The sequence below is a fragment of the Saccoglossus kowalevskii genome, chromosome 6 (genome assembly GCF_978046115.1).
Source record: "Saccoglossus kowalevskii chromosome 6, keSacKowa6.1, whole genome shotgun sequence".
Lineage (NCBI taxonomy): Eukaryota > Metazoa > Hemichordata > Enteropneusta > Harrimaniidae > Saccoglossus > Saccoglossus kowalevskii.
In genome coordinates this window covers 1,152,799-1,175,617 of record NC_140646.1, presented here as the reverse complement: position 1 = coordinate 1,175,617, position 22,819 = coordinate 1,152,799, and the positions used below count along the sequence as shown (strand labels likewise).

The 22,819-nt window shown below is 37.1% G+C and overlaps 3 long non-coding RNA genes across 3 annotated transcripts; all 3 read left to right on the top strand.

Moving 5' to 3' along the window:
• The first annotated feature begins 1,789 nt into the window (after positions 1 to 1,789).
• On the top strand, positions 1,790 to 2,551 carry LOC146741457 (uncharacterized). Its single transcript, XR_014929753.1, has 2 exons — positions 1,790 to 1,882; positions 2,378 to 2,551. It is a non-coding gene; the product is annotated as an uncharacterized LOC146741457 (long non-coding RNA).
• Positions 2,552 to 7,617: 5,066 nt separating this feature from the next.
• On the top strand, positions 7,618 to 8,547 carry LOC146741456 (uncharacterized). The gene is made up of 2 exons (XR_014929751.1): positions 7,618 to 7,878; positions 8,374 to 8,547. It is a non-coding gene; the product is annotated as an uncharacterized LOC146741456 (long non-coding RNA).
• Positions 8,548 to 13,533: 4,986 nt separating this feature from the next.
• On the top strand, positions 13,534 to 14,463 carry LOC146741455 (uncharacterized). Its single transcript, XR_014929750.1, has 2 exons — positions 13,534 to 13,794; positions 14,290 to 14,463. It is a non-coding gene; the product is annotated as an uncharacterized LOC146741455 (long non-coding RNA).
• The last annotated feature ends 8,356 nt before the right edge of the window (positions 14,464 to 22,819 follow it).

The window sequence follows — 22,819 nt, the reverse complement described above, 5'->3', positions numbered from 1 at the left end:
TAATAAATCAGGGCCCGCCGATTTACCTCTCTTGAAGTTTTTAATTGCTTGAGACTAATGAGTGAAAAAGATTGAGGCAGTAATGTGTGAGAAAGACATTAAGACAACGGTGTGTTATAGATATACAGAGAGTAAGATACTGAGACAGTGTAAAGTGAGAAAAATACTGAGGCAGTGATGTGTAAGAAATATTCAGAGACAGTGATGCGTTAGTAATACAATGCGTCAGTGTCAGCTTCCTTTATTCTAGTTTTTTATATTATTTCAAACCTTGCAAAAAGAATTGTGAATGGAATCATGGGAAGAAATTGCAGTGTGATAACTGTCATAAAGGTGGCTGACAGGTCAAACTAGTTTACAACTCCGAAAGGACAAATGGAATCTACCAGATGTGTTTGTGATTTACATAAAAAAAAAGATGTTTACAACCTACTACATGAGTGCCTGCATGTCATCATGAGGTAGCTGCTTGCAAGACCAGCATTCTGATTGGCTTCTGTAGAAACCGAGGTGTTGTACCTGAAACTGGGCCATGTATGCTCTTAAAATAGGCTATATTGAGGGCAGACCACCATTTTAATTTTAATTAAGGGGTTAGCATACGTTTAATGCGTTTTTTTTTCAATATTTTTTTTTATTTTAAATTATTGATGGTTATGACAGTATCTATGACTGTGCTTTTATTCTAAACAAAAACTCCATTTTATAAGGCATATTTCGACGTTTTTTCTATTTCAAAACATTGCCACGTGTGATTGTTTATAAACATCACCAACACAAGCACAACACTCGAATGAAAGTAATCCTAATTGACACTTGATGAAAGATCCGATTTGCATATCAATACTAGAAAGTTTACGTAATTACGGTACTCATTTCGCCCAGCCTTCCGCTTTTACACCCACTGCTTATTGCTTGATTTCCGACCGCGCGGTCTTGTCCGACCGGAAACCGACAGCATTTTAATCGCTCTTTTTTTCGCTCGCTCGCTCATTGAAAACATTGACTGCTCGCCAAAACACTGATCACACATAAGTAGTCGAAATTGTGATTTTTCAAATCTAATAGTTGCATGACACTCAATCGTCAAAGCAACTTAAGGTAGCAGAATAGTTTTTTGGGCACTTTTCACATTTTTTTTTTGAAAATCACACGAATAGCTCCCTAAGGCATGCTACATACATTGGTGTATTTATTTTATTGAAAAAAAAATATCTTGTACAAGTAAACTGATTGTTTTCTTGTGTGCAAACACATGGCCAAGTTTTTGTTTATCCAGTGTACACCAAACTAGTGCATCTCATTAATATGCATGGTTTACAAACATAACTGAATTGAGGGTAAATAGTTTTAAGTTGGGCCACTTTCTTTATTTGCTAATTACAAACAACTGATAAGATGTCTGTTTGTAGTTTACACACAGCTGGTAAGATGTGTGCACTGCTGCCTTTCTAGACAGGAAGTACAGCAAAGACAAAACAATCGCTTTTGAAACAACACATTTTGAATAAACAAAAAAGTACATGAATGTACCACTTCAATCAATCTGATTAAAATCTGATGTAGTGTACGGGCTTTAATTATTTTGGCTATAAACTTATTTTAATTTTATTTTTTATTACTTTTGTTATTAATGCCTTTTAATTTTATTATTTTACTTTGATTTTGTGATTTTTTTTTAATTCTGCCCTACCTACATCTGAGCCGATGCCTATGTAACGAGATTTCAACGAGACCCACTATCGACGATTTTAGTCAACGAATCACAGACCTCCTTCTATAGCGCACACGATGACGTCACCGGGCGGAGTCGGGTGGCAAACACTCAAATAAAATGGCGGATTATACCGACGTTAGCGACCGAGAATAACACGGCTTTACGGTAAGTTTATCATTGTCAAATGCAACGAAAGTCATTTTTATGTTAATATTGTGGCTCGAATGGTTCGACTTTAGATCGTTATTTTGCATAGTTATTCTGGGAGTGACGATTTTGTTTCCACCGTTTCGACCGAACACCAGTGTCTTTTTCCAGTCGCCTGCCCTGGAGACGGGTGATGTTTTGTTGAAGATCGGGCCAACATCGTCTACGGTATTGAAGCCGTAGCTGTAAATATTCATCAAATTGTATCAACATTTTGTACATTATACAATAACTCTTTATTAAAGTAATTGAGCTGATTTGGACTGGAATAAAATATTTTTTATTTGGAACACATCGCAATTGATCAGGAAATATTTGTTTGCTCCAATTTTCTGCGTCGATGCCGTGGGCCGGTGACCGTTATACAATTTAAAATCAGTTTGCATTATTTACTATAGCTGTTTACAGTGTTCTAATCATTACAATTTACTTATTTTTTTGCTTCCATTCTAGATAATTATGCTCAGTGATGTAAAATTGAAGCGATGACTGAATGAACGAACCTTGGCTGGCGAAGATGTATCTGGAAGTGTACACATTTGTTGGAAGTGAAAAAAATATTCAATGTAATGACAAAAAATGTAAAATGCTGAGGAATTTCTTTTGCAAATAAAAATATACTAGCAATTTTCTATTAATGGTTTATTCAAGCTGGCAAAATATAATGTACAGAAAGATTGCCCGTAGAGTATCGCTACACTGAAAAGTAAGCAACCGACAGCCTGTATAAAAGGGGGGCTGTGATTGGCTGTTACTTACGCGAGATTTGAACGGGACTTACATAGGCGTCGGATCAGATGTAGGTAGGGCGGAATTAAAAAAAATCACAAAATCAAAATCAAAGTAAAATAATAAAATAAATAAAATAAAAGGGCATTAATAACAAAAGTAATAAAAAATAAAATTAAAATAAGTTTATAGCCAAAATAATTAAAGCCCGTACACTACATCAGATTTTAATCAGATTGCCACTTCAATGTAATTATATGTTAACAGAATAAAAACTTACAATAAATTTCTGTAATATTTTTTCTTGGCTTTGCCATTGAAAGGTGCCTGAACACGGGGTTAATGCAGTTACATTGGGAGGGGGCTCCCTTTTACAAAATATGGTTGCAAACCATAAAATACGGCCATCTGTGGTGGCTATGCATTGCATGAACATTCAGATAACAGGCCACAAACTACATGTAAAGGTTGATCAATGATAAGAATATGCTGGGACCTGGTTTATATAATCCATTTTTCAGAGGAGTTTTCACCAAGTATACTTGCATGCTTAGGTTTTTCTAAATTCGTAAATTATGTTACATGTAATAAATCTGTCTGATAAATACTTGGTTGTTTTATGTAATGTACTCATGCGAACAAAATGCACGGGAACGAAATAGTAGCGCCCCCCCGGGGGGGGGGGGGCGACGTCTTGAAATCGGATATGGGCCAGTGTTTCACGCAAGGCAAGGGTTGACTTTTTCGTACGACTTCGGTAAAAAATAAAAGTATCATCTAAAATCTAGGTAGTTTTTATAGATGATAACAGTGAGTCCGGTTACAATTAACTTTTGAAGAGATTCCTCTACGAGTATAAGACCCGAGGTTACTGCGACGCTAAAACTGTTTTGCGGGATTTGATTTTTAATAGCACAGGAAATGCTACATGCCGGCATACATCACTGGGTCACATTTTACAATTATTCTATTCACACCAATTAAAAAACAGGACAGCTTCCTTCATTAATGTGCAAAATATGCAAAGAAGGAGGGTTGTCAGTAATTCTTTAGTTTAGTTGTCATTCACTAATTATGGACGAGATAGTAAGCACGCGAAAATTTCCAAGAAAAAGAAAGCGAGGAAGAAAGAAGAAAAACGTCAAAAGAATGATCACTCCTGTCAAAAAGATGTAGAAAGAGACGATGCTGGGTTGTACAGAACGGATTTCCTCGTCGAAACCAGTGTCAGCCATGAAGTGGACGAAGAAAGTTTTACCGTGACACTGAGAGTCCGATGAATCAGACTTCGATATAGTGGGTGATACTCCTGTTCAAAACGTTCGAGAGATGTCTGCAGGAAAATATTGTTACCTTCCGACGTAGAAGAAGAAAGTGAGAGTGAATGTCACGGCCGATCGTTTGAAGACGGCGAGATTCGACTCGTTGACATGTCACTGTTGAATGGCGCCCTAGAAAAAGAGATTTGTCAATTTTGCAAAGTAGACAATATCTCAATAGTGGAGCGCAGGCGTCACGGTCTAGGCAGTCAGTTTGAATTTCTTTGCACGCAAGGAGGTTGTATTCGATCGAAACTGAGCCAGCCTAGCTTCCCGTCATCCCGAAAAAAGGGAGCAGTTTTCGAAATAAATAGAAAAGCTGCCATTGGAATGCGAGCGATTGGAAAGGGACGGCACGCTCTGGTGAAACTGTCAAGCTATTAGGGGTTACCTCAACCAGTAACGGGTCCGCCCTTTCGCCAGTATGTACGAGCTGCCTCCAGGAGACTCCAAAACTCGCGGCATGCTTGAACTAATAAGTTTACAAACACAACGGCCCAAAAATAAATACACTGTATTTGCATACACTTCAACTGCCAAGTGTAGTGTCTGTATTGTTTGTTATTCGCAAACAGAACCGCCCACTTTGCATAATCCAAGCTTTAATGAATGACGTCACCGTTCGTTATCAGCACAGACCGTCACAAAACTTCATAGCGTGAAAGAAAACGGCCAAAAAACAAAGTTTTTCACAGATATAAATGTCGGTTCATGATTTTTCTCGAAAATAACTTTCAAAGCATTTCATTTACAATTAGCCCATGTAAATTTTGCTGCTAAAACGGGAGTTAACGTTGATTGAAGTTTGAAATCATAAAAGTGCCGATTTCTCGGTGTTCGGTTTCTGGCAATTACCGTTGACCTAATTTTAAATGGCGTTTTAGTGAATAGCGCTACGATGTCGCCGTTTAGCTTTTCTTACTCTTGGATATGTTGGCTTCATATCCGTATTTACATATTTGCAAAATCATATTGCGTGTTTTCACAAACCTCGCGCAAACCACCGGTATACTCTAACTTTAACACCAAAAAACGTGCTTGAAATTTGTGACTTTCGGAAAGAAAAAAAAAACTTAATGCAAAAAATAGAAATACGGATTTAAACTTCATGACCTTTGCTTCAAAACAGTGTAAAGTTTTTGATTGCACGAATGACTGTAGAGATGACAATTAAAATTTCATTCACGTTAGTTAAATTATTAGCCCGTTGATTTTTAGAATCACGTGACGCTAAAACAAACACAATGTTCATAAAATATTAATAATAGGAAAATACAAGTCAAGAGCTTTCCAAACATATATAGATTGTATGGTTTCTTGTAAAATTTATTCCGATTATAGGTGTTTACATTTTTCATGCAAAAAAACTATCCTGCTACCTTAACTGGGACCTCTTGTTACGTGTTTTCGGTGCTTGTTCTAAATGTAATATTTTATTTTAATGAGACAGTTACGTGAAAAGGGCTTAGGTAACTTCTTTCGACAGAGCAGAGAAACGAGTAATATGTTAATGATTAATTCCAAAAATAACGATACCAAAACCACGTCGGTCCACAGGCGGTCGGTCTGGGATAATTTGACATTAAATTTTCAAAATTAAGTCACGATCAGTAAATGAGCTCGATCTATACGTACCGTAAAAGTGTTCCCACAAAAAATATTTTGACTAAAACGGCCACATACTCTGAAAAAATAGAACAGAGCTTGACATAAATGAATAATTCAGAAAAAAAACGTGTCAAATTTAGTTATAGCCATAAATATTTGGTGGCCAGACGATGAACAATTCGAAAATCAGGATTCACGCGGAAGTCCTTCAGGGCTGAAAATCATCGACCCTACTCTTAGCTGCAGTTACCCTACTCTGGGTTACCTTATTTCACGACTAACAAAGAAAACTGATTCGTCGTAGACTCAGCTTAGTTTTTCCTCTTTCTGAACTGAGGTCAAATCCCCTCCGTTAATCAAAATATACCGATGCTTTTCAGTGAATAATTTTGAAGCCTGTCACAGAACCAAAAAAATTATGTGAATCGAAGCCGGAGATTGGACGGTACGACGACCCTTCAATAAGCGTCAAATATGCTTTGTTACAACATCATTGATTTGCTGAAAGTCACCTGATCGGAGCACGACCTGGGTCACAGAACCATTGTTGTCCGTATTATCAACAGGAATTTGCGAGAGAACCACACCCACATTTTCAACCATTTTCCACGCGGAAGTTGCCAATAAATGTCGAAAATCTCGTGCATTTCATGTATTCGGATAAAATAAATCTAGCGATTGCTAAAAATGGTTATTATTATATTCCCCGATGCTCTTGGAATTTTTATTTTTTTTGATTTCAAGGTAAGAAATTGCTAGTTGAAGTTGTATCGACTTCAAGGCGACTGTTTCACCGCGAACAACGAAGCTCTGTTGTAGTTTCGCGATGTAAATAGAAATATATATATAATAATACTTGTTTAATTATTTGGGTTTTCAGCCCACAAATTACGGGACATGATCCCCATGGTCAATGTTTTGTCTCGGCTGATTGTGATGAATGCCGGACGTCGGGACCTACGCCCGTCCTAAACTCAGTATGGAGAAACCAACGGGGATCGATTTCCCGAACAAATTATTGGGGCACGGTCGACAGACATTCCAAACAATGGAAATTATCAACGAAAGAGGAGATTTTTCTAGATATACTGTCATGAAAAACATGTAAAATTAACAAATACACAAAGAGGTGTAATATTAGGTTTTATTTTAGGCTTAGATTAAATATTTTCTTTCACTCAGCCCATGCATGGAACTGCCATTTAGCTTTATGGTCCTTCAGCTTGTCTTCGCCTTGAGGAAAACAACAATAATTATACAAACCGTAAACACATTGCGAAGACTCAACAATCGGGAAAGAAAACCATGTCGTACTTGTGTTGAAATACATTTTGTATTTCACGTCAGAATATTGTTGAAAATAAAATATTCAATCCAAGCCAAATCGAAGTCAAAGGGTCAGATGTCGTGCATATAATTATAGATAGTTAAAACGAAAAGTATCTGAACTTTTGTCGGCTGTTCAACATTTGTAAAAAACAGTAAGACAATTATAAGACAATGTAAACCTCGGAAATTTTCTGCGAGCGAGGGGCGGTGACATTCGGGGTTTACGCGATCGAAAATAAAGCGGAAATTGTCCAGTCGAATTCAACAAGCGGTCACAAAAACGTGCGAAAAAAGGCGAAGTCATTGCTTTTGTTCGCACCAGGTTACTAAAAAAGAAACCGTGTTCGCACGCTTGCTACGACCATGGAAGGTAAAAAGCTACGACGTACCACACGGCTATCAATTTTACAGTGAACAGTAATCAAAACAAACTTGAAAATATCTTGTGCACACGGCTTAAACCATTTTCTTTATTTGGAATAACTCCGCCTCCACACCATATTAGTAATATGCAAATCACTACGTCACTTTCGCGGGAAGTCATCACGTTGTCGGTTGACACACGGTAGGGCCGTTCTGAGATTTCAAAACATATTTCATCCTGTCTTTAACGCGTATAACATTTAGCCCAATCTGATTAAAATCTGATGTAGTGTACGGGCTTTAATTATTTTGGCTATAAACTTATTTTAATTTTATTTTTTATTACTTTTGTTATTAATGCCTTTTAATTTTATTATTTTACTTTGATTTTGTGATTTTTTTTTAATTCTGCCCTACCTACATCTGAGCCGATGCCTATGTAACGAGATTTCAACGAGACCCACTATCGACGATTTTAGTCAACGAATCACAGACCTCCTTCTATAGCGCACATGATGACGTCACCGGGCGGAGTCGGGTGGCAAACACTCAAATAAAATGGCGGATTATACCGACGTTAGCGACCGAGAATAACACGGCTTTACGGTAAGTTTATCATTGTCAAATGCAACGAAAGTCATTTTTATGTTAATATTGTGGCTCGAATGGTTCGACTTTAGATCGTTATTTTGCATAGTTATTCTGGGAGTGACGATTTTGTTTCCACCGTTTCGACCGAACACCAGTGTCTTTTTCCAGTCGCCTGCCCTGGAGACGGGTGATGTTTTGTTGAAGATCGGGCCAACATCGTCTACGGTATTGAAGCCGTAGCTGTAAATATTCATCAAATTGTATCAACATTTTGTACATTATACAATAACTCTTTATTAAAGTAATTGAGCTGATTTGGACTGGAATAAAATATTTTTTATTTGGAACACATCGCAATTGATCAGGAAATATTTGTTTGCTCCAATTTTCTGCGTCGATGCCGTGGGCCGGTGACCGTTATACAATTTAAAATCAGTTTGCATTATTTACTATAGCTGTTTACAGTGTTCTAATCATTACAATTTACTTATTTTTTTGCTTCCATTCTAGATAATTATGCTCAGTGATGTAAAATTGAAGCGATGACTGAATGAACGAACCTTGGCTGGCGAAGATGTATCTGGAAGTGTACACATTTGTTGGAAGTGAAAAAAATATTCAATGTAATGACAAAAAATGTAAAATGCTGAGGAATTTCTTTTGCAAATAAAAATATACTAGCAATTTTCTATTAATGGTTTATTCAAGCTGGCAAAATATAATGTACAGAAAGATTGCCCGTAGAGTATCGCTACACTGAAAAGTAAGCAACCGACAGCCTGTATAAAAGGGGGGCTGTGATTGGCTGTTACTTACGCGAGATTTGAACGGGACTTACATAGGCGTCGGATCAGATGTAGGTAGGGCGGAATTAAAAAAAATCACAAAATCAAAATCAAAGTAAAATAATAAAATAAATAAAATAAAAGGGCATTAATAACAAAAGTAATAAAAAATAAAATTAAAATAAGTTTATAGCCAAAATAATTAAAGCCCGTACACTACATCAGATTTTAATCAGATTGCCACTTCAATGTAATTATATGTTAACAGAATAAAAACTTACAATAAATTTCTGTAATATTTTTTCTTGGCTTTGCCATTGAAAGGTGCCTGAACACGGGGTTAATGCAGTTACATTGGGAGGGGGCTCCCTTTTACAAAATATGGTTGCAAACCATAAAATACGGCCATCTGTGGTGGCTATGCATTGCATGAACATTCAGATAACAGGCCACAAACTACATGTAAAGGTTGATCAATGATAAGAATATGCTGGGACCTGGTTTATATAATCCATTTTTCAGAGGAGTTTTCACCAAGTATACTTGCATGCTTAGGTTTTTCTAAATTCGTAAATTATGTTACATGTAATAAATCTGTCTGATAAATACTTGGTTGTTTTATGTAATGTACTCATGCGAACGAAATGCACGGGAACGAAATAGTAGCGCCCCCCCGGGGGGGGGGCCGACGTCTTGAAATCGGATATGGGCCAGTGTTTCACGCAAGGCAAGGGTTGACTTTTTCGTACGACTTCGGTAAAAAATAAAAGTATCATCTAAAATCTAGGTAGTTTTTATAGATGATAACAGTGAGTCCGGTTACAATTAACTTTTGAAGAGATTCCTCTACGAGTATAAGACCCGAGGTTACTGCGACGCTAAAACTGTTTTGCGGGATTTGATTTTTAATAGCACAGGAAATGCTACATGCCGGCATACATCACTGGGTCACATTTTACAATTATTCTATTCACACCAATTAAAAAACAGGACAGCTCCCTTCATTAATGTGCAAAATATGCAAAGAAGGAGGGTTGTCAGTAATTCTTTAGTTTAGTTGTCATTCACTAATTATGGACGAGATAGTAAGCACGCGAAAATTTCCAAGAAAAAGAAAGCGAGGAAGAAAGAAGAAAAACGTCAAAAGAATGATCACTCCTGTCAAAAAGATGTAGAAAGAGACGATGCTGGGTTGTACAGAACGGATTTCCTCGTCGAAACCAGTGTCAGCCATGAAGTGGACGAAGAAAGTTTTACCGTGACACTGAGAGTCCGATGAATCAGACTTCGATATAGTGGGTGATACTCCTGTTCAAAACGTTCGAGAGATGTCTGCAGGAAAATATTGTTACCTTCCGACGTAGAAGAAGAAAGTGAGAGTGAATGTCACGGCCGATCGTTTGAAGACGGCGAGATTCGACTCGTTGACATGTCACTGTTGAATGGCGCCCTAGAAAAAGAGATTTGTCAATTTTGCAAAGTAGACAATATCTCAATAGTGGAGCGCAGGCGTCACGGTCTAGGCAGTCAGTTTGAATTTCTTTGCACGCAAGGAGGTTGTATTCGATCGAAACTGAGCCAGCCTAGCTTCCCGTCATCCCGAAAAAAGGGAGCAGTTTTCGAAATAAATAGAAAAGCTGCCATTGGAATGCGAGCGATTGGAAAGGGACGGCACGCTCTGGTGAAACTGTCAAGCTATTAGGGGTTACCTCAACCAGTAACGGGTCCGCCCTTTCGCCAGTATGTACGAGCTGCCTCCAGGAGACTCCAAAACTCGCGGCATGCTTGAACTAATAAGTTTACAAACACAACGGCCCAAAAATAAATACACTGTATTTGCATACACTTCAACTGCCAAGTGTAGTGTCTGTATTGTTTGTTATTCGCAAACAGAACCGCCCACTTTGCATAATCCAAGCTTTAATGAATGACGTCACCGTTCGTTATCAGCACAGACCGTCACAAAACTTCATAGCGTGAAAGAAAACGGCCAAAAAACAAAGTTTTTCACAGATATAAATGTCGGTTCATGATTTTTCTCGAAAATAACTTTCAAAGCATTTCATTTACAATTAGCCCATGTAAATTTTGCTGCTAAAACGGGAGTTAACGTTGATTGAAGTTTGAAATCATAAAAGTGCCGATTTCTCGGTGTTCGGTTTCTGGCAATTACCGTTGACCTAATTTTAAATGGCGTTTTGCAAAATCATATTGCGTGTTTTCACAAACCTCGCGCAAACCACCGGTATACTCTAACTTTAACACCAAAAAACGTGCTTGAAATTTGTGACTTTCGGAAAGAAAAAAAAAACTTAATGCAAAAAATAGAAATACGGATTTAAACTTCATGACCTTTGCTTCAAAACAGTGTAAAGTTTTTGATTGCACGAATGACTGTAGAGATGACAATTAAAATTTCATTCACGTTAGTTAAATTATTAGCCCGTTGATTTTTAGAATCACGTGACGCTAAAACAAACACAATGTTCATAAAATATTAATAATAGGAAAATACAAGTCAAGAGCTTTCCAAACATATATAGATTGTATGGTTTCTTGTAAAATTTATTCCGATTATAGGTGTTTACATTTTTCATGCAAAAAAACTATCCTGCTACCTTAACTGGGACCTCTTGTTACGTGTTTTCGGTGCTTGTTCTAAATGTAATATTTTATTTTAATGAGACAGTTACGTGAAAAGGGCTTAGGTAACTTCTTTCGACAGAGCAGAGAAACGAGTAATATGTTAATGATTAATTCCAAAAATAACGATACCAAAACCACGTCGGTCCACAGGCAGTCGGTCTGGGATAATTTGACATTAAATTTTCAAAATTAAGTCACGATCAGTAAATGAGCTCGATCTATACGTACCGTAAAAGTGTTCCCACAAAAAATATTTTGACTAAAACGGCCACATACTCTGAAAAAATAGAACAGAGCTTGACATAAATGAATAATTCAGAAAAAAAAACGTGTCAAATTTAGTTATAGCCATAAATATTTGGTGGCCAGACGATGAACAATTCGAAAATCAGGATTCACGCGGAAGTCCTTCAGGGCTGAAAATCATCGACCCTACTCTTAGCTGCAGTTACCCTACTCTGGGTTACCTTATTTCACGACTAACAAAGAAAACTGATTCGTCGTAGACTCAGCTTAGTTTTTCCTCTTTCTGAACTGAGGTCAAATCCCCTCCGTTAATCAAAATATACCGATGCTTTTCAGTGAATAATTTTGAAGCCTGTCACAGAACCAAAAAAATTATGTGAATCGAAGCCGGAGATTGGACGGTACGACGACCCTTCAATAAGCGTCAAATATGCTTTGTTACAACATCATTGATTTGCTGAAAGTCACCTGATCGGAGCACGACCTGGGTCACAGAACCATTGTTGTCCGTATTATCAACAGGAATTTGCGAGAGAACCACACCCACATTTTCAACCATTTTCCACGCGGAAGTTGCCAATAAATGTCGAAAATCTCGTGCATTTCATGTATTCGGATAAAATAAATCTAGCGATTGCTAAAAATGGTTATTATTATATTCCCCGATGCTCTTGGAATTTTTATTTTTTTTGATTTCAAGGTAAGAAATTGCTAGTTGAAGTTGTATCGACTTCAAGGCGACTGTTTCACCGCGAACAACGAAGCTCTGTTGTAGTTTCGCGATGTAAATAGAAATATATATATAATAATACTTGTTTAATTATTTGGGTTTTCAGCCCACAAATTACGGGACATGATCCCCATGGTCAATGTTTTGTCTCGGCTGATTGTGATGAATGCCGGACGTCGGGACCTACGCCCGTCCTAAACTCAGTATGGAGAAACCAACGGGGATCGATTTCCCGAACAAATTATTGGGGCACGGTCGACAGACATTCCAAACAATGGAAATTATCAACGAAAGAGGAGATTTTTCTAGATATACTGTCATGAAAAACATGTAAAATTAACAAATACACAAAGAGGTGTAATATTAGGTTTTATTTTAGGCTTAGATTAAATATTTTCTTTCACTCAGCCCATGCATGGAACTGCCATTTAGCTTTATGGTCCTTCAGCTTGTCTTCGCCTTGAGGAAAACAACAATAATTATACAAACCGTAAACACATTGCGAAGACTCAACAATCGGGAAAGAAAACCATGTCGTACTTGTGTTGAAATACATTTTGTATTTCACGTCAGAATATTGTTGAAAATAAAATATTCAATCCAAGCCAAATCGAAGTCAAAGGGTCAGATGTCGTGCATATAATTATAGATAGTTAAAACGAAAAGTATCTGAACTTTTGTCGGCTGTTCAACATTTGTAAAAAACAGTAAGACAATTATAAGACAATGTAAACCTCGGAAATTTTCTGCGAGCGAGGGGCGGTGACATTCGGGGTTTACGCGATCGAAAATAAAGCGGAAATTGTCCAGTCGAATTCAACAAGCGGTCACAAAAACGTGCGAAAAAAGGCGAAGTCATTGCTTTTGTTCGCACCAGGTTACTAAAAAAGAAACCGTGTTCGCACGCTTGCTACGACCATGGAAGGTAAAAAGCTACGACGTACCACACGGCTATCAATTTTACAGTGAACAGTAATCAAAACAAACTTGAAAATATCTTGTGCACACGGCTTAAACCATTTTCTTTATTTGGAATAACTCCGCCTCCACACCATATTAGTAATATGCAAATCACTACGTCACTTTCGCGGGAAGTCATCACGTTGTCGGTTGACACACGGTAGGGCCGTTCTGAGATTTCAAAACATATTTCATCCTGTCTTTAACGCGTATAACATTTAGCCCAATCTGATTAAAATCTGATGTAGTGTACGGGCTTTAATTATTTTGGCTATAAACTTATTTTAATTTTATTTTTTATTACTTTTGTTATTAATGCCTTTTAATTTTATTATTTTACTTTGATTTTGTGATTTTTTTTTAATTCTGCCCTACCTACATCTGAGCCGATGCCTATGTAACGAGATTTCAACGAGACCCACTATCGACGATTTTAGTCAACGAATCACAGACCTCCTTCTATAGCGCACATGATGACGTCACCGGGCGGAGTCGGGTGGCAAACACTCAAATAAAATGGCGGATTATACCGACGTTAGCGACCGAGAATAACACGGCTTTACGGTAAGTTTATCATTGTCAAATGCAACGAAAGTCATTTTTATGTTAATATTGTGGCTCGAATGGTTCGACTTTAGATCGTTATTTTGCATAGTTATTCTGGGAGTGACGATTTTGTTTCCACCGTTTCGACCGAACACCAGTGTCTTTTTCCAGTCGCCTGCCCTGGAGACGGGTGATGTTTTGTTGAAGATCGGGCCAACATCGTCTACGGTATTGAAGCCGTAGCTGTAAATATTCATCAAATTGTATCAACATTTTGTACATTATACAATAACTCTTTATTAAAGTAATTGAGCTGATTTGGACTGGAATAAAATATTTTTTATTTGGAACACATCGCAATTGATCAGGAAATATTTGTTTGCTCCAATTTTCTGCGTCGATGCCGTGGGCCGGTGACCGTTATACAATTTAAAATCAGTTTGCATTATTTACTATAGCTGTTTACAGTGTTCTAATCATTACAATTTACTTATTTTTTTGCTTCCATTCTAGATAATTATGCTCAGTGATGTAAAATTGAAGCGATGACTGAATGAACGAACCTTGGCTGGCGAAGATGTATCTGGAAGTGTACACATTTGTTGGAAGTGAAAAAAATATTCAATGTAATGACAAAAAATGTAAAATGCTGAGGAATTTCTTTTGCAAATAAAAATATACTAGCAATTTTCTATTAATGGTTTATTCAAGCTGGCAAAATATAATGTACAGAAAGATTGCCCGTAGAGTATCGCTACACTGAAAAGTAAGCAACCGACAGCCTGTATAAAAGGGGGGCTGTGATTGGCTGTTACTTACGCGAGATTTGAACGGGACTTACATAGGCGTCGGATCAGATGTAGGTAGGGCGGAATTAAAAAAAATCACAAAATCAAAATCAAAGTAAAATAATAAAATAAATAAAATAAAAGGGCATTAATAACAAAAGTAATAAAAAATAAAATTAAAATAAGTTTATAGCCAAAATAATTAAAGCCCGTACACTACATCAGATTTTAATCAGATTGCATTTAGCCCCGACATTAGAAGGCATTATTTAGTAGCTGGTCGCTAGGCAGACATGTTTCAATAATTATAACTCCATATTTTTCAAATTTTTTAGGCCTAGTTTGAGATTCATTGACCCTGGACGTTTTTTGCGTTTATCTTGAAATTGATTTCTACGTAGTTCTACAGATTCAGTACGCAATTTCTAACAAACGAAAGGTCAGATCGTCGCCATTTTTGGTCAACTTTACCGCTATATAGAGTACTGGAGGAATGTTCCTGGATTTTTTTCTGTCTGCCTTCGTTTTGATTTTTTGCTTATTTTTGTATAGAGACATGTTGTTTTTACCCAGGTATTAACGTCCAAACATTTGAAATAAGGCTACATAATAACAAATTATAGTTGCACAAAAACTAAGAACATTGTACATGAAGCACCACTCTATAATATTTACATAAAAAAATATATTCAGTCGTGCTGCAAATTAATTATTAATTGCGTCATTAACCGTTTTACTCCATTTTCGCGTATTCTTGTGATCACGTGACTTTGTATTTGCATAATTTAAAAAAATGCCATATTTCCAAAGTTTGAAACAAGACCTTTATTATGGTATATAACATGTATGGGTAAATGTATGTTTCAGTCTGTAAATTGAGGCCAAAAAATTGAACCAGCGAACGTATGCTAACCCCTTAAAACTCTGTTTTTGGTGCTGCGATATTGTGAAACAAGTGATACAGGCTTCAATCATCATTTTGTTACACTTATATGAACTGCTCTGCGATCTCTTGCTATCAGTGGTACCCTCCGGAGTAACAGCGTTCATCTGCAAACATGACTCCTGTATCTCTTTGTTGTGTTGCAAGAAGCCATTGACAGTCAATTTTCACATCCTGGAACTGTAAGTTATTACCAATGCACACTTCCATAGACAATCACCTATTTTAGTGAATTTATTTGCTGTATTAGTCTATGTTTTGTTTTTATCATTATTTTGAGAAGTATTAAAGCCAGAAGCTTTGACTTGATATTTTGGTGTAGGTGTATTTCATTTCCTGTCTTGCCTACCACATTCTAGCAGTGAAAGAACCCCTGTTCAGCGTGAGTTCAGTGGATGTCCCTCTCGACATCAACAAGCAGGCCTTACATTGTGACATACTGTGATGAGTGAGAAAGATACTGGGAGAGTGACGTGTAAGACATATTGAGGGAGAGAGATATGTGAGAAAGATACTGAGACAGCGATGTGTGAGAAATGTAGTGAGACAGTCCTATATAAGTAAGATACTGAGACAGTGATGTGTGAATGAGAAAGATACTTGGACAGTTGTAAGTGAGAAAGATATTGAGACAATTGTATGTGATAAATATACTGAGACAGTGATGTGTCAGTAATATACTGAGACAGTGATGTTTAATAAAGATTGAGGGATAGAGATATGTCAGAAAGATATTGGAACAATGGTATGAGAAAAGACATTGATATAGTTATGTGTAAATAAGACACGGATAGAGTGGAAAGTGATAATGTAATTGTGACAGTGGCAGGTGAGTAATATACAGTGATGTGTAAGTATGATATTGAAAGAGTGGTGTAAAACAAAGATACCAGGAAAGTGGTAAGTAAAAAAGATACTGAGAGAGAGGAAAATATTTATACAGAGATGTGTGAAGTATACTGAGACAGTTATATGTGAGAAATATATGGAGACAGAGGTAATAGGGAAATATAATGAGGCAATGATATTTGTTGCATGAGAAAGATACTAAGAAAGAGGTAATTGAGAAAGATAATGAGACTGATGGGTGAGAAAGGTTGAGACAGTAATATTTGAGAAAGTAATGTGTGAGAAAGATGTTGCGATAGCGATGTGTGAGAAATATACTAAAACAGTGATGTTTGATTAAGATACCAAGACAGTGGTAAGTCAGAAATACATTGACAGCGAAGTATGAAAAAGATACTCAGACTAATGGGTAAGAATGATTGGGACAGTGTGGGAAGGATATGTGGTACGTGAGAGATATACTGTGACAGTGATGTGTCAGAATGATACTGATACAGAGAAGAGTGAGAATCTTGCTGCGATTGATGGTTGAGAAAATAATTTGCGAGAAAGACAGTGAGACAGGGGTGTTTGAAAAATATACTGAGACAGTGATGTATGAGAAAGACATGGAGGCTGAAGGGTGATAAGATATTGAGGCAGTCATGTATGAGAAATATACACAGACAGTGGTGGGTGTGTAACATGTGAGTATACGAAACTGATACCACAAACTGTAATGAATTATGCTGAACATCTGTAATTTAATTTACTTCCTTTTTAATTTGTAAGTATTCAAATAGTTGTACGATTCAACAGCAATTCAATTGACTTTCTTTTAATCGGTTGGAATTTCTACAGTTCTATGTCGTTTAAAGTCGCATTCGTTTCATTGTGAAAACTAGTGTGACAGATAACGCAAATTATAATTCAAAATTCTGAACGTCTACAATTCAAACGACTTCTTTTAATTTTTAGTATTTCAATTGTTTCAATACGTTTCACGAGCGTTAAACAGAAGCATCAAATCGAACATGGCGTGTGGCGCAACGGATAACTCGTCTGACTACGGATCAGAAGATTCTAGGTTCTGATCCCGGCACGCTCGACATTATGGTAAATTTCTTAGTTTTCAAATGATATATGTCTGTTTATGTTACAACATCACAACATCAATATAACGACATAGCAACTGCTATGTGAACATCTGACGGTAATTTCTACAATTCCAAAATCTGTTTCATGTCTCAAGCCTGTCATTAGTGAACACCAGTGTGACTGACGATCGTTTGTGGTCAAACAGATAATGCCAATTATAAATCAAAATTCTGAACATCTAAAATTCAATTGACTTCTTTTTTAATTGGTAAGTATTCAAATAGTTGTACGTTTCACAAGCGCAAATTGGAAACATCAAATGCAAACACGGCGTATGTCGCAGCGGATATCGTGTCTGACTACGGGTCAGAAGATTCCTGATTCGAATCCTTGCACGCTCGATATTATGGTTCATTTTTTAGCTTGTACTGCGGGGTAGATATTAAATCATCCTGATTGTTTTATTTGGGACTATTGGAACTTGAACACCTTTACAATGTGGATATTGTTAATGAACTGGGGTATAGGGAAATTCTTACTCAATTTGTGAGGGCAGAGCGTTAAAAGTCGAAGCATGAGAAGAGAGAAAAAACGTGAGGAGAGGGATGAGAGAGCAGCCAAACGTTAGGAGAGCTAGAAAGAGAAAGTAAGACAGCATGAAGTGTATATGCATATGGAAGCAGGTGGTCGCATAAAGGCGCAGTACGGTTGGCTCAGTCCATTGTTAGTTCCAACAGTCCAAATCTACCATTGTTTGATGACACGAGAGACGAGATGGATGCATTTATTTTTGAGATTTGAATGATTTGCTGCATCTCCGAAATGCGTTGAAGCGCTATGATATAAATGAAGGAGGTTATAGAAAGAGATTTCGAACTAGTAGGGCAGAAGGTGGAGAAGCATTTTGCTATTTGCAGCTAAATTAGGTAGTTATTTTGACCAATGGGCAGAGCTGTCTGACGTTGATAATAGTTTTGAATGAGCTAAGATCGGTTGAGGAGTACCTTTGGTAACGAGTAGTCTACGTTCATAGGTAAAAGGTCACCCAAGTCAGTTAAAAAAATGGCTGACTTAGCTGAGATGCACGTAGACAGAAGGGTGGTAAAAGTCTGAAATCTAGTGAGTGGTATGCCTGTTGTTCAAGGCTTTATTGGCAGTACTGAGGAAAAGTACTGGGTACGTAGAGATTTGTTAGAGGTTAGTCAATTGACTGGGGAGAGTTGTACCTGTGTGATGATCGATTGTACATTTTGTGAAGCCCAGTAGCTAGACTATAGATACACTCTTCTATGTTAGTGAGGTCGAGGACCCTAGTGTTTTTGATGATCAAGGGATTGAAGTATAGAGAGTTTGATAGATGATGTATGTGTTCCTAATTAGTTGTACCATTGTGTTACCGTGTTACTTGCTCATGAGTAAATTATGGCAGGTAATATGAGTGCTAGGAAGACTACAGATAGAATAGTAACTCAGTTTGATTGGCCTTGGATGCGATATTTGTCAGAAAACTACTTCTAGGAATCGAGTTAGCAAGGTACCATTAGGCAATATGCCCTTGATTGAAATTCCATTTCAAGTGATAGTTATGGATCTGATTATCCGATCAGTCCAGGGACTGGAAGATGTCATAGGTACATTCTGACTGTTGTAGACTATGCTTCACAGATTTTTGCAAACTCAATCGCATTACAGTGTTCCTTACAGAACCAGTTCCATCACCTGAACACCTATTTTTCCGTTTAAAAGAGGGTCGGTACTATTTTATTATTCGCAGCAAAGTGGTTCATAAATTTTTCAAAGATGCCCCACAGGTGGAAAACGGTATGCGATTTGTGGAATAGAACTGCCGACTAATGTTACGTTACAACCTTATGCAGTTAAACTAGAAGACAATGGACATTACATAACACTACTGATTAACAACCAGCACAAGGTTTGTAACAACTGTTTATCAGATTAACATCTGATTTTCAACTGTCCTGGATATGAGTGCAAGAAGTGCCACAAAATGGATCACGTCGAGCGGTTCTGTACACAAGTTCGGTGTATAATAACAAACAAAATGGGACACAGGGCCAATGACTGTGATACAAATGATACATCGAACAATCGCACTGCTGACCCCATCGCCGAGGAAGGTAATAGAGCGGATAATATTGAAGGTGCGAGTGAAAACGAATTTGAGGAAATTATTGAAATTGATCTACACAATGACGACATTGACCGCGGAAATAATTACGAAGACAACGCTGCCATCGATGAAGAAACTCACGGGAAAAATCAAGACGAGGAGGATAGTAAAAATAAACCGACTCAAATCACAGAGGCTCAAACAAATACAACTTCATCACAGTACTTGCAAAATAACGAACCCCACGAAGCTATTTCAGGAAAAAAGCGACACCTTTCTACAAGCGAAGATGACGTTTGGCGTAAGCAAACCCATGAACGAAACCTTGGCAGTATTCCAACCAGGACTGCATTTTGCCCGAAACAAGATGACCTGAAAAGGCGAGCTGAACAAAGTGATCAAGGTAAACATATCAACAACATCTCAAGTGAACAATGACGAACTCTAATTTTCTCAATTTATTCCATGCTATTTTAATGGTTATCTTAGTTTCTCTAAATGCAAATGGGTTGTGTAGTAACGACAAATTTCGAAACAGCATGCATCTGGTTAGAACTTTTAGAATTATTTTTTTACAAGAGATATTCTGAATAGACAGTATAGTTATCATGATTAGCTCCAAGTTGGAACACGATTACCTTGTTTTTTACAATATATGCCCTTCTCCCCGAGGTAGACGAGGCGTATGTTGTCTGGTAAGCATAAAATCAGGTATGCAAGCAACCCGTGTAAATTCAGATGCCGCAGGCCGCATATTACAAATCAAATGCGATATAGATGATACGGTTGTTAATGTTGTTAATGTGTATGCTCCAAATATCGTGAAGGAACGTATTGAGTTTTTCGACAGTTTAGATAAATATGTTTCTGCCGACTCGATAAATAATTTTGTAGGCGATTTTAATTGCAAACTGGCTACTTCAAAATACAGTTCCTCCAACATTCGTTTTTATAATGACCAATCGGTCAAACATCTATTCAGTTTCATGAATTTGCACAAATATGTTGACGTATGGCGAGTGCACCATCCCAAAATTTACTTGGCGTCGTCATGATAGCGTATAACAATGTACTCTTTCAAAGTCGCATTGATTATGGTTTACTGAGCAAGAAATGTCTTCATTATTGACATAATAAAGTGCAGTCGCCAAATGACCAGGAATATGATTTTGAAGCTAGGCAAATTATTGATCAATCAAAAAAATAAAATAAATAATAAAATTTGTTGGTGGGAATGTTTATAGGTTCAAATTCGGGAACACGCAAACAAATTTGCAAAAATCAAAAAGAAAAGATTTTTAACATAAACTTTAATGCACCTTGTAGACAGTTTACATATGAAATATTACATTACACTTTTTATTACTAACAAGTAGAGACCAGAAACAAAAACAGAAAGATTAAACAAAATTTGGAAAAACAAATTCAATTTGAATATAAAAAAGCTTCAAAACACGTGGATTATGATCTAACAAGAGTGACGCGATTAGAAAATTAGCTAGACTTGATTATTAAATCGGAAATTGATGGGACTATTACCAGGAACAAAATACAAATATACGAAGAAGGCGAAAAAAGCTCAATATATTTTTTACATTTGGAAAAATTGCGTCAAAACAGAAAAGCGGGCACGACTCTAAATGCTAGTCCCGATATAGTGAATGAATCAGTCTCATTCTTCTCCAAACTCTATCAAAAGAACCCTGTCAGAAAGCTGACAAATTTTATAAACTGTCTCAAATTAGAGACCTGCGATCAAGCGGTTTGTAACCTGCCTCTAAGCTTTTTAGTATGAAGAATAATACAAGCCCTGACACTGACGGACTCACTGTTGGTTGGTATAGACACTTCTGGATACGCTGGCAGAAGACATCTTGCATATTTATGATATGTCGTTCGCATCTGGTATTTTGCCACCCAGTATGGAAAAGGCTTTAATAACACTTATTTCAAAGCCTGACCCAGACAAACGGATGCTTAAGAACTGGCGGCCTATAAGTTTACTCAACATAGATTATATAGATTTGCGCAAGGTTCTACTCTCAATTATACCGACTGACCAGGCTTCCTGTATACCAGGTCGAGAGTTTGCGGATAACGTATTGTGCATCAATGATAATATCAATTATGCAAACGAAAGAAACGAAGCTGGCATTATACTGAAACTGTACCAACTAAAAGATTTTGACCGGGTGGACCACGTGTAGTCATCAAATACGTTAAAAGCTCTCAACTTTGAACCAAACTTATTGAATTGGATTGAAGTTATGATATGTTATGATATTATAAGTACTTTAGGCATATTCATGGGAAATGATCATAATTTAGCTACCATAAAAACCTGGGAAATGCGCGTTATCAAATGCATTCAAATCCTCAAACAATGGAGTCGCCGGAATTTGACCTTTTGCGGCAGAACGATAGCTGCAAATACCCTCGTAGCTTCAACTCTGTGGTATACGATGTCAGTATGCAGTATACCGGACACCCATCTTGCCTTAGTGAAAAAAAGTATATTTGAATTTTTCTGGAGTAGAAACAAACATCTAATTAAACAAAACGTGATTACAAACTCGGTACGTAACGGTGGCCAAAACCTCGTCGACATCGAGTTTAAAAAACGCATTTCGGTCAAAATGGATTGAGAAGTTGATGGACAAAGATTTAAAAGTACTTAATGTTGTATTTTCTGAATAAATATAAAGCTTCTTTAAAATTAATATAAATAAAGCACAGATGAATAACATTCCGCCATTTTATAGTAAAATACTTGAAGCATGGGGTGAGGTTGCAAATGGCAACCGCTGGACCCCAAATATAAAAAATTATGTAATGTATGAACCGATATTTTGTATTCTTTTCATTGTCCATGCCACTAAATCTCCGTTTTTCGAATTACCTATGAGTTTGCTCCTCCCATGCTATTAACGAGGATGTTAATGCTGCTGATATCACCGACAAGAGCCGACGTGCAGAGGGTGAGAGGAAACACAAAATTATTTTAAATTCACTACCTCACGACTGGCGCCTTTTTGTAGAAGCATGTTTCCTCGAATGTTTTTGATACATTGGATGTGGCGTTGCAATTTGAACAAAGCAAGGCCACACACATCTATGAGCTGTTCACAAGTCAATTAACGAAACTTGTCCGCTCTTGTCGGGAGAAACGCACACCTGATCTATATGAGCCTGTCTGTAAATAAATACTGGGAGAGTAAATTTACAGATTTGGACTTTACAAGTATTTGAAAAAAT